This window comes from Suricata suricatta, chromosome 16 (genome assembly GCF_006229205.1).
Source record: "Suricata suricatta isolate VVHF042 chromosome 16, meerkat_22Aug2017_6uvM2_HiC, whole genome shotgun sequence".
Lineage (NCBI taxonomy): Eukaryota > Metazoa > Chordata > Mammalia > Carnivora > Herpestidae > Suricata > Suricata suricatta.
In genome coordinates this window covers 38020825-38030701 of record NC_043715.1, presented here as the reverse complement: position 1 = coordinate 38030701, position 9877 = coordinate 38020825, and the positions used below count along the sequence as shown (strand labels likewise).

Sequence of the window (9877 nt, the reverse complement as noted above, 5' to 3'; positions counted from 1 at the left end):
CCTGGGGGCGGGCTGCTGGGTGACTTCCAGGGGGACACAGCCCCAGGAGGCCACGGGCTTTCTTTTATTCTGGATGACTTCTTTCGCGTGAAATCTGCTGGCTCGATAGGCCAACGTGGCTCACGGACCACCCAAAGATCTTTTGGCAAAAGAAAATTTTGCAAAAGAAGGTCACGTCGCAGGGAAAATTAAAAAATGGGCCTGTTAAAAGAAGACAGGGTAAAACAAAATCCGACCCACCAAGGTGCTGGCGTCTGTAACTTCTGTGGAACTAGGAAAGGTCACCTGAAGTTCAGGCTGGGATGAATAATTGCTGTGGTGAGGGTTCCTTTTTTCCTTTCGGCGGACTTGATGGGCTCACAGCGGGAGCTGAATCTTGATAGATTGGCAGCCGCTGAAAGGCGGTGACTGGGTGCAGGGCTGCACTTTGGTCCCCGGGGCAGGGGCCTGGCCGCTGAGGTCCCCGGGATGCATGGATGGCGGAGCCCAGGTGACAAAGCCGCCTCTGTCCCCACACAGAGCGGGACGGACGCTGGCCCTGGCACCGTCCCCGGGGCTGGGCTCGGCAGGGTGGGCTCTCCGGCAGGGCCGGGGCCCAAGGCCGTCGCTCGCCTTTGTGTACACAGAATTACTGCTCTCTGGGGCCTCCCTCTGCAAGTGAGAGGGGCTGTCTCTGTTGTGCTTCCTGGTCCAATCGTCCACTTCATAAATCAAAGACGATGGGTGGTGCTTTAACCATTTGGTGTCCTGTTGTAAGGGAGGAGGCCTCCTGCGCAGCCCACCAGAGGGAAAGAGGAGGAACGTGCAGGGGCCGCCCTGGGGCCACACGCAGCCTGGGAAGGCCCGGCAGCTGTCAGGACCAGAGCAGAATTCCAGGTGGGCCCCCGAGAGGCCCACCGCCCACGACAAGGCCCCCGAACCCGAGGTCCGGGGAGCAGAATGGGACTCGCCGAAGGCCCATCTAACAAGGGTGTGGGGGAGCTCAGACTGGACGGAGGGGCTCTGAGTCCAAGTCTCGGGCTTCTTCAGTCACTCACTCAGCCCTTCGTTCCGCTAACGTTTGCAGAGGGCCTGCTGTGTGTCAAGCACCGTGCTAGGCTCTCGGGGAGCCAGGAAAATATTTGCAAAAGGGTCAAGCACTGCCCTTTCACAACAAAGTGTTAGTAATTGTTCGCTGGGCGATAAAGCAGTGATTAAGTCTTCAAACCCACCCACGAACCTCGCCATTTCTCCTTCTGGCAGCTCTCGTCGAGGGTCTGCTGGGGCTCCAGCTCAGCACTGGCACTTTCAGGGACATTATAGTCTAAGTGGACAGAGAACACCAAGCCTCCCCAAAGGGTGAGCCACACTCCTGGCCTGAGGTCAGGATCCCTGTGGTCCCTGGAAACTCTAAGGAGCAGTGGCAAAGGTGATCTCTGTCAGGGCCGACAGGCAGAGCAGAGGGGCCTTCAGCTGGTCTTAAACTGGAAAGTCCTTGCAAAACACAGTCTGCACTGAGACACAGAAGTGGCCTTTACACACACACACACTCGGGTTCTTGCTGACTGTCAGTGCTGGGCCAGCTCAAGGAACGCTGCTCTGAACATGCTACTTACGTTGGGTTAAAAATTCTGGTTCTATTTGGGGAATTTCTGGCCTCTCCCTGCTCCTCCCCACCCTAAGCCTTGAGGGGCTGAGTAGGTGGGGCAAGATGCACACCTCACTGTTCCACCAGGTTTTAATGGGCAGGTGAGAGAGGCCGAGTCCAAATGAGAAGACCAGAGGATGGACAGACCTTCAGCAGGGCTACAGACACAGGCTGACCCGATTGCTCAGGCTGAAGGGAAAGGAAGGACTTGCTCTGAAACTGTCCCGAAAGGAGCGAGGCGCTCTGACAACTATCAGCATCCCCAACAGTCAGATGGATTTCAGTTTCCAGGGGCCGATGATGTTCCTGGTCGGTATCTAAGAGGCTATGGACCTGACACCTTGCTGGGTGTCCCCTCCCACCTGCGCCCCACGTTAGTTTCCTTTACTGTCCTCTGGGCCATTGCGTGATCACCAGGAGAGTGTCAGAGTCAAGGGTCTGGACTGGGCCCCAGCTCCTCCACTACTCACTGTGTGTACAACCTCAGGCGGGCTCCTTAATGCTCTGTGCGCTGGCTTCCTCACTGTGGTACAGGGATGATAAAAACACACTCAACTCCTAGGGCCCTTGTGTGGATGAGATGAGTGAATGACCATAAAGCACTTAGGATGGTGTCTGGTGCAGCTCTTGTCACACGCTTAGTGGTGCTCAATAATCCCTCTAGGCTGCCTCCTTTTAACCCATGTCCCTGGGGCCATACTCATCTTTTAAAGTATCATGCCAGTAATTTTACTCCTCTGCTGCACCTGTCATGCCATGACAGAATAAATTTAAGCTCTGAGAAGTGACATTCAAGGTCTTTGATAATGGCCTCCATCTTGTCTTTCCAGCCTTAATGCTACCAACTCTGCCTCAAGATCTGCTTTAGCTGATCTGATTCCATCCATCCATCCATCCATCTACTCACCCATCCACCCACTCATCCATCCATTCACCCATCCATGTATCCATGCATCCATCCATCCATTCACTCATCCACCCACTTATCCATTCACCCACTCACCTATGCATCCATCCATCCATCCATCCATCCATCCATCCATCCATCCATACATTCACCCATCCACCCATCCATCTATCCACCCATCCATCCATTCACCCATCCATCCAACCATCTATCCACCCATCCAGCTACTCACCCATCCACCCACTCATCCATCCATTCACCCATCCATGTATCCATGCATTCATCCATCCATTCACTCACCCACCCACTTATCCATTCACTCACTCACCTATCCATCCATCCATCCATCTGCCCATGTACACATCCCTCTACTCACTCACCCACTCGCTCAGCCATCCATCCATTCACTTAAACATGCATATCCATATTCTTACAGTTTGATTCTCAAACAGGCCCAGGAATGCACTTGCCTACACAGGAGCTCGTCCTTTTTATAATCTATCTATGTTATCTATCTATCTATCTATCTATCTATCTATCTATCTATCTATCTATCTTGTCTATCTATCTATCTATCCATCTATCTATCTATCTATCTATCTATCTATCTATCTATCTATCTATCTATCTATCTATCCATCTATCCATCTATCTACCTACCTAGAGATTGAGTGCTTATGGGGAATTGACTTACATGATTCCGGAGGCTGAAAAGTCCCAGATCTGCCATCTATCAGCTGGAGACCCAGGAATCTGGTGGTAGAATCCAGTCTGAATCTGAAGGCCTGGGACCCAGAGAAGCCAATGGCATAAGTTCCAGTTCAAGAGCAGGAGAAGATGAAAGAAGATGTCCCACCTCAAGCAGTAAGGCAGAAAAAAAGGAGACAATTTATTCTTCCTCTTTCTGTTTATTCAAGCCCTCAGTGGATTGCATGATGCCTACCCACGTTGGGGAGGGCTATATGTTTTACTGTCTACTGATTCCAATGCCAACCTGAGAGCCAGGAGCACTCTTACGGACACTCCCAGAAATAATGTTTAATCTGGGCACACTCTGACCAGTCAGATTGACAGAAAATTAACCATCATCTCTCTCCTCCTGTGAGACCCCTTCCTGGGCTCCATGGCTTCGTGTCCTCAGACTTGGGTGTCATACTCAGCTGATGCTAGGAATATCTCAGACATGTCAGGAACCTTATTTTTCTCTTCTAGATAAGGAAGGGCCCTGCCTTCTGGCTGCTGTGGGATTCAGTTGGGCACATGAAAGATTTAATGTAGGGCCTGACAGTGTAGGAGCTCTAAAGAAAGCGAATTGTTACTGTTACTTACCAGGAGTTCTGGGCCTTGCGGCATCTCTCAGTGCCAGTGGTCCTTACTCTGACATTCTTGCCTACGCTGTCTTTCTGTTAGTTCATTGTATTTGGGAAATCTTGCTTAGCATAGCATATCAGAGTGCACTGTAGGTACTCATCAAGCGTTTGGTTTAGGGATAACAAAGAGATTTTATAGCATAGGTTAGCTGACTGATTGAGAGTGGGGTTAACAAGGATTCTGAGACTTTCTCTGGTCTTAGTGGTAAAAAAAAAAATCCCATCTTCAGGAAGTGACGTGCTCCAGGGGATGGAAGAAGGGAGATCCAGTTCTCTGTGACCCATTTGAGACTTGTCCAGTAATCCATTCAAGTGTTTGAAGACAACTTTGGTGACCCAGAAGATAACCCTTCCCTCTGTATTTGCAAAACCATTGTAAATTACCATTTCATCTGACAGTCAGACACTAGGTGCAACTGTCTATTCAAGAATATCCTCACAACTTCCTGAAAAAGTCTTCAATGACAACTATACTTACAAGGTCTTAAAAATCTTACCTAATGGAAATTAGATCATTTGCAATGTTGTTTAATGCCCTTAGTCATTACTGAGGGTCTGTTGTGTGCCAGGCACTGTGCTAGGGGTTGGGGAGGAGTCAAAGAAGCAAGCACAATTCCTACCTTCAAAGGACTCACGGGAGAATGGAATCAGGTAAACGCAGAATGATGCTGTGAGGCCTCACATTGGCTTCACCACTAAATCATATTGAAGCACCGCTACTGATGTGTTCCCTTTCCTTTGGACACTAACATGCTAACCAGGTACATTGACTAGATGTATATGAAAATGACCTACTGGTGTCCGGAAATAGAAACCCACACTGGTGTGTGCAGGGGTGGACAAGGTGTGGCCAATGGGCCACATTCAGACCCATCGCCGATTTTTAAAAGAGCTTTATGGACACACGGACATGCCTATGCTTTTACACATTGTCTGAACTCATGCCACGCCACAGCAGAGTTGAGTTGTAACAGAGACCAGGCAGCCTGCAAAACCTAAACTATTTACTGTCTGGCCCTTCACAGAAAGAGTTTGCCAAGCTCTGGCTTAAACACAAAATAGTATGAGTCCAGAAATGCATCTGCAGACCTGCCTAATTGGACCCTGTACATCAGGACCAAGAAGCTAGAGGCTCTGAGTGGAGAGGCGGCCCAGAGGGCATCTAGATATTAGGAGCCGCCGAAGAGGCTCCAGAAAACATCTCTGATTTTGCAAATGTTGCATTTGCCTAAAAGGAGGTCAGATAGAGAGCCGATTAGGAAGAGCAGAAGACTAAATGAAATATAATTCTGGGTATGTGTACTCTTTTTTTTAATTAATTTTTTTCTAGGGGCACCTTAGTGGCTCAGTCAGTTGAACATTGGACTTTGGCTCAGGTCATGATCTCACAGTTCTTGGGTTCGAGCCCCATGTCGGGCTTTGTGCTGACAGATCAGAGCCTGGAGCCTGCTTCAGATTCTGTGTCTCCCTCTCTCTCTGACCCTCCCCCGCTCATGTTCTACCTCTCAAAAATAAATAAATGTAAAAAAATTTTTTAAATATTTTTTAATGTTTATTTTACTTTTGAGAGCAAGAGAGACAGAGACAGAGTGTGAGTGGAGGAGGGACAAAGAGATGGGGAGATGCAGAATCTGAGGCAGGCTCTGGGCTCTGAGCTGTCAGCACAGAGCCTGACATGGGGCTCAAACCCATGAACCGTGAGATCATGACCTGAACCGAGTTCAGATGCTCAGCCGACTGAGCCACCCAGGCACCCCATGTGTACTCATTAATATGGGGGAGCTTGGGTTAAATACACTGTGGAAAACCACATCAGCATCAGCTCTCCAGACCCTAAAATCACCCAAATAATCCAAAAATGTTCCTCTTGGGGGTATGGATGTACTTAAATGTACGTATCCTTTTGAAGACAGACATTCACACACATGTAGTCATCAGGGGCTTTTTCATGTAAGACATGTATGAGTATGTGTGTGTGTGTGCATGTGTGGAAAACTAAGGTACATATAAATAAATGTTAAATAGATTTTCACTAACTTCGAAACTGTGTGAAACAATCTTGAACTGTAGAGATATCATTTAAGAGAGAGTGAAGGGGCTGGATGGAATTGATGGGAAAGGCGAGGGTGGTTCAAAACACATTTACCCACACACATACCTGCGTGTATAAATAGATATTTAAAGTACACATCGGCATCTGAACATATGCAAATATTTTAAGAATAATACAGTAGTATTTAAATTATAGATCTGCATTTGTAGGAATAGGTATGTGTGTAACCAAACCGTCCTGTCATTCAAGGCTCTTGGAAGTGGAGGTCTATTTCTGCAGCTGTTAGGGTACAAACCAGTCACATGCGGAGCCTGGAAGGAGCCGTACTCGGGCACCTGCGGAGGATGCAGAGGGACAGCACAGGAGTGGGCATCCAGGGGAAATGTGCTTCACGGTCGGGGTGTTAGGCACGTGGGGCGTCACACTAAGTGGCTGCGTGAAGAAAAGGTGTCATTTGCAGTTTCTTTGCAGAGAGGTGGGCGGGCCAGGGAGCCCGACCCTGCGCGGGTGGCATCTAGCACACTTCACACATCTTAGGGTGCAGACTGCCACTGAAAATCTGCACAGTCCTTGGAGGGAAGTTTCCAGAGTATGGCCTGGACCTTCCTGCGACTCGTTAGCTGTGGGACTCTGAGCAAATTTCTTAACCTCTTTATGCCTCAGCAGCCTGACTTGTGATATGTAAATAATGATAGTAGCCACCTCAGGATTACTATGAAGATGATACCAATTAATATCAAATCTCTAATATCGGGGCATGTAGTGAACTCCCAGTAAACATGAGCTGTTGTTGGTATTATTTATTCTGAGAGCTGAGGTGTGTTTCTGTCACCTTCAAGAGTGGCTTCGAGGAAAACATTTTCTTTCAATTAACATTCCCTGCCATCAGTGAACTTTAGAGTTGGCAAAGCACCTTCACACGTTGCCTTGGAGCGATGCTGTCCCAGAGAAAGAGAACGTAAGCCTTGTATGTTGCTTTACATTTTTTTTGGTAAGCACATTACAAAATCAGCAAGAGACAGGTGAAATTAATTTTAATAATAGATTCCATTTAGCACAATAGCGCCAGGCAAAATAAAGACCTGTGGTACAAAGATGTACAAAGCCTGTAGATGTATGCTCTGTGGCAAGGGAGGCTTGAAGTCTAGATGGAGTTACCTTCATGCATCAGCTGATTTTAAGGTAGGGATGTTATCTAGATCATCTTGGGCCAGTGTGGTCACACAGGTCCTTAAAAGCAAAGAGGGAGGCAGAAGAGAAGGTCAGAGTTACGCTGTGTGAGAAGGACTTAGCCAATGCTGCTGGCTGGAAGACGGAAGAGGAGCCAAGGTCTGTGAGCCACTTCTAGAAGCTGGAGAAGGTGAGGCAAGAATTCTCTCCTAGAGCCTCCAGAATGGGGTGCAGCCCTGCTGACATCTTAGTCTTAGCCCAGTAAGTCCTGTGTCGGACTTTCAACCTGCAGAACCGTAGGACAATAAATTTGTGTCGTTCGAAGCCACCAACTTAGCAGTAGCTTGTTACAGTTGGGACAGAACGTGGATACCCTGATATACCAAATATGATCACTTCACATCAATCCATACAACGCACATAAGTGAGATATGTTGCTTTTTTTATATACTAAGTCTTTGAAATCTGGCATTTATCTTACATCGAGAGCACATTTTATTTTGGCCTGGACACATTTCACGTGTTCAATGGCCACAGGTGGCTAGTGGCTACCATTGTGGACCATGCAGTCTTAGATGAGCCCCATGGCAACTCTGTGTAGTGGTGTTAGCGGTGGGGAAACACAATCAGGACATTCCGAATCATATATCTGCATAGACCTGCTAGTCCTTAGGTCGGCACTGTCACTTATCATTAATGAGATTGTTTGCTGCACCAGGAGAGTGAGCGCCGGGCGAGGCTGGGTGGCCTGTGCCTGGCTCACCAAAACCCTGTGCCCTGGCTGCTTACCCTCTGCCTGGGAGTAAGCCCACCTAAGAGAAGAATAAAGCGCTTTCTTCCTGTACCTTCAGATTGCTTTCAAGGCTGTCTTTCTTTCTCCAGTCTCGCGTGTGCAGTCAGGATGTATGCGCTAGGCTGACATCCTTCGGTCCATTCGGGCCACTTCTATGGGCTTTTGTTTGTCGTCACATATTTTTGTGTGTAATTAACACAAATGACCTCATACACATTTTGCTGCTGTCTGCCCTTTTCTTTCAGCATTGTGTTCCCTCTCTAGACAAGGGGAGCTCCACGGCTCTATTTTAAAAGGATCAGTGCGCTTTTCCTAAAGAGGGCCAGAGAGTAAATATTTTGGGCTTCACAAGACATGTAGTCATCTAGGGCAAATGCAGTCATAGACAACATGTGAATATTGTCATAAAGGACGTGTGAGTGACTGGGTATAGTTGTCAATAAAACTTTATTTATGAAACCAGGTGGCAGACAAGATCTGGCTTGCTGCCTACAGTCTATTACTTCTGTTCTAGGTCATTCATGTTAGGTGTTGTTTAGTATTCCACTCTGAGAACAATAAGATTTTTTTAAAACATTTATTTTTGAGAGACAGAGAAAGACAGATATTATGAGCAGGGGAGGGGCGGAAAGAGAGAGAGAGAGAGAGAGAGGGACACAAAGAATCCGAAGCAGGCTCCAGGCTCTGAGCCCGAGGCGGGGCTCGAACCCACGAACTGTGAGATCATGACCTGAGCCAAAGTCGGATGCTCAACTGACTGAGCCACCCAGGTACCCAATATTTTTTTTTTAATCCACCACACTATTGCCATTAAATAGCTTGTCATCATTACCCTGTATTACAAGCGTGGCCCTGACACACTCTTCATCCAGGTCTTCCTGTGTATCTGCAAGAGGAGCTTCTCTAAATTCCTACCCGAATATTGCTGGGTTACTGTGTCCACCTGTCTTTGATTCCACACTTAGCCAGAATGCTTGTACCCATTCGGCACTTTGCTGCAGGCTGGAAAGAGGCTTCACAGCCCCTGCAGGAGGGACTGCTTGGTGTGATCACAGTGGTAGCAGAGGATGCCAGCCAGCCCTGTCCCTGTGCACCCTGCCCCCCATGCTTCCTGCTTACAGGGAAGCGCACTTCTACAGGTTATGACTAAAGAAGAGACCAGGGTTGGCTGCTTGTGTTAAGCCAATAACACTTAGTCAAAGAACGAACTTTTATTTTATCACATCTTACTAGGCTTACCCCACAAAACAATATGCACTTTATCTTATATATAAAAAAAAAAGCAACAAAAGGAAATCTATGAATCAGTTGGTTTTGACACCGATGCCCCCACGAATGGTTTTGCAATGCAGGAAATCAATTTCCTGGCCTTATAACATCATTTCTGGAGGTGTGATCACCAGAAAAGATGGTGCTCCTGTAAAGATCCTTGTACTTCTGCAGGTGGGTAATGATCCAGGAGTGAAAGCTTCTTCACTTTAAGTAGTCACTCCAGGTGGTTGTCTGACCAACCAGGATCGGTGTGGGTGTGAGGTCTTGCCACTCTGGGAATACACTGGCTGTTTCTTTTTTTAAATACAGAGAACAGTGACCATTAGAATCGGAAAGTCTGCCTCAAGAAAATGCAAGGCATGTAAAGACTGGTGTTATTTGTACCTAAGTTCTGAAAAAATCTCCCTCTCTCTCTGTTCCTAGCCATTCATTCAATTGGCAACATTTATTAATCACTTACATTATGTCAGCCACTGTTTCAGGTATTCAGAAATACATCATTAAATGCAACTGATAATACATCTTGTCTTCTCAGAGCATTCAATCTAGTGGTAGGTAGACAAAAAATAAACAACAAGCAGAATAAGTATGTGAATAACATTTGATCAGTCACTTTTATTGCGCATTGCAGGAGCTGAAGTTTCTATAACATGTTTCCCAACCTCGAGAGGTGCACTTCTCAATG

The 9877-nt window shown here is 47.3% G+C and overlaps 1 long non-coding RNA gene across 1 annotated transcript; it reads right to left on the bottom strand.

Moving 5' to 3' along the window:
* Window positions 1–6974: 6974 nt before the first annotated feature.
* Window positions 6975–8230, bottom strand: LOC115279665. Its single transcript, XR_003903571.1, has 2 exons — window positions 7973–8230; window positions 6975–7187 (listed from the first exon to the last, which is right to left on the bottom strand). It is a non-coding gene; the product is annotated as an uncharacterized LOC115279665 (long non-coding RNA).
* Between the last annotated feature and the right edge of the window lie 1647 nt (window positions 8231–9877).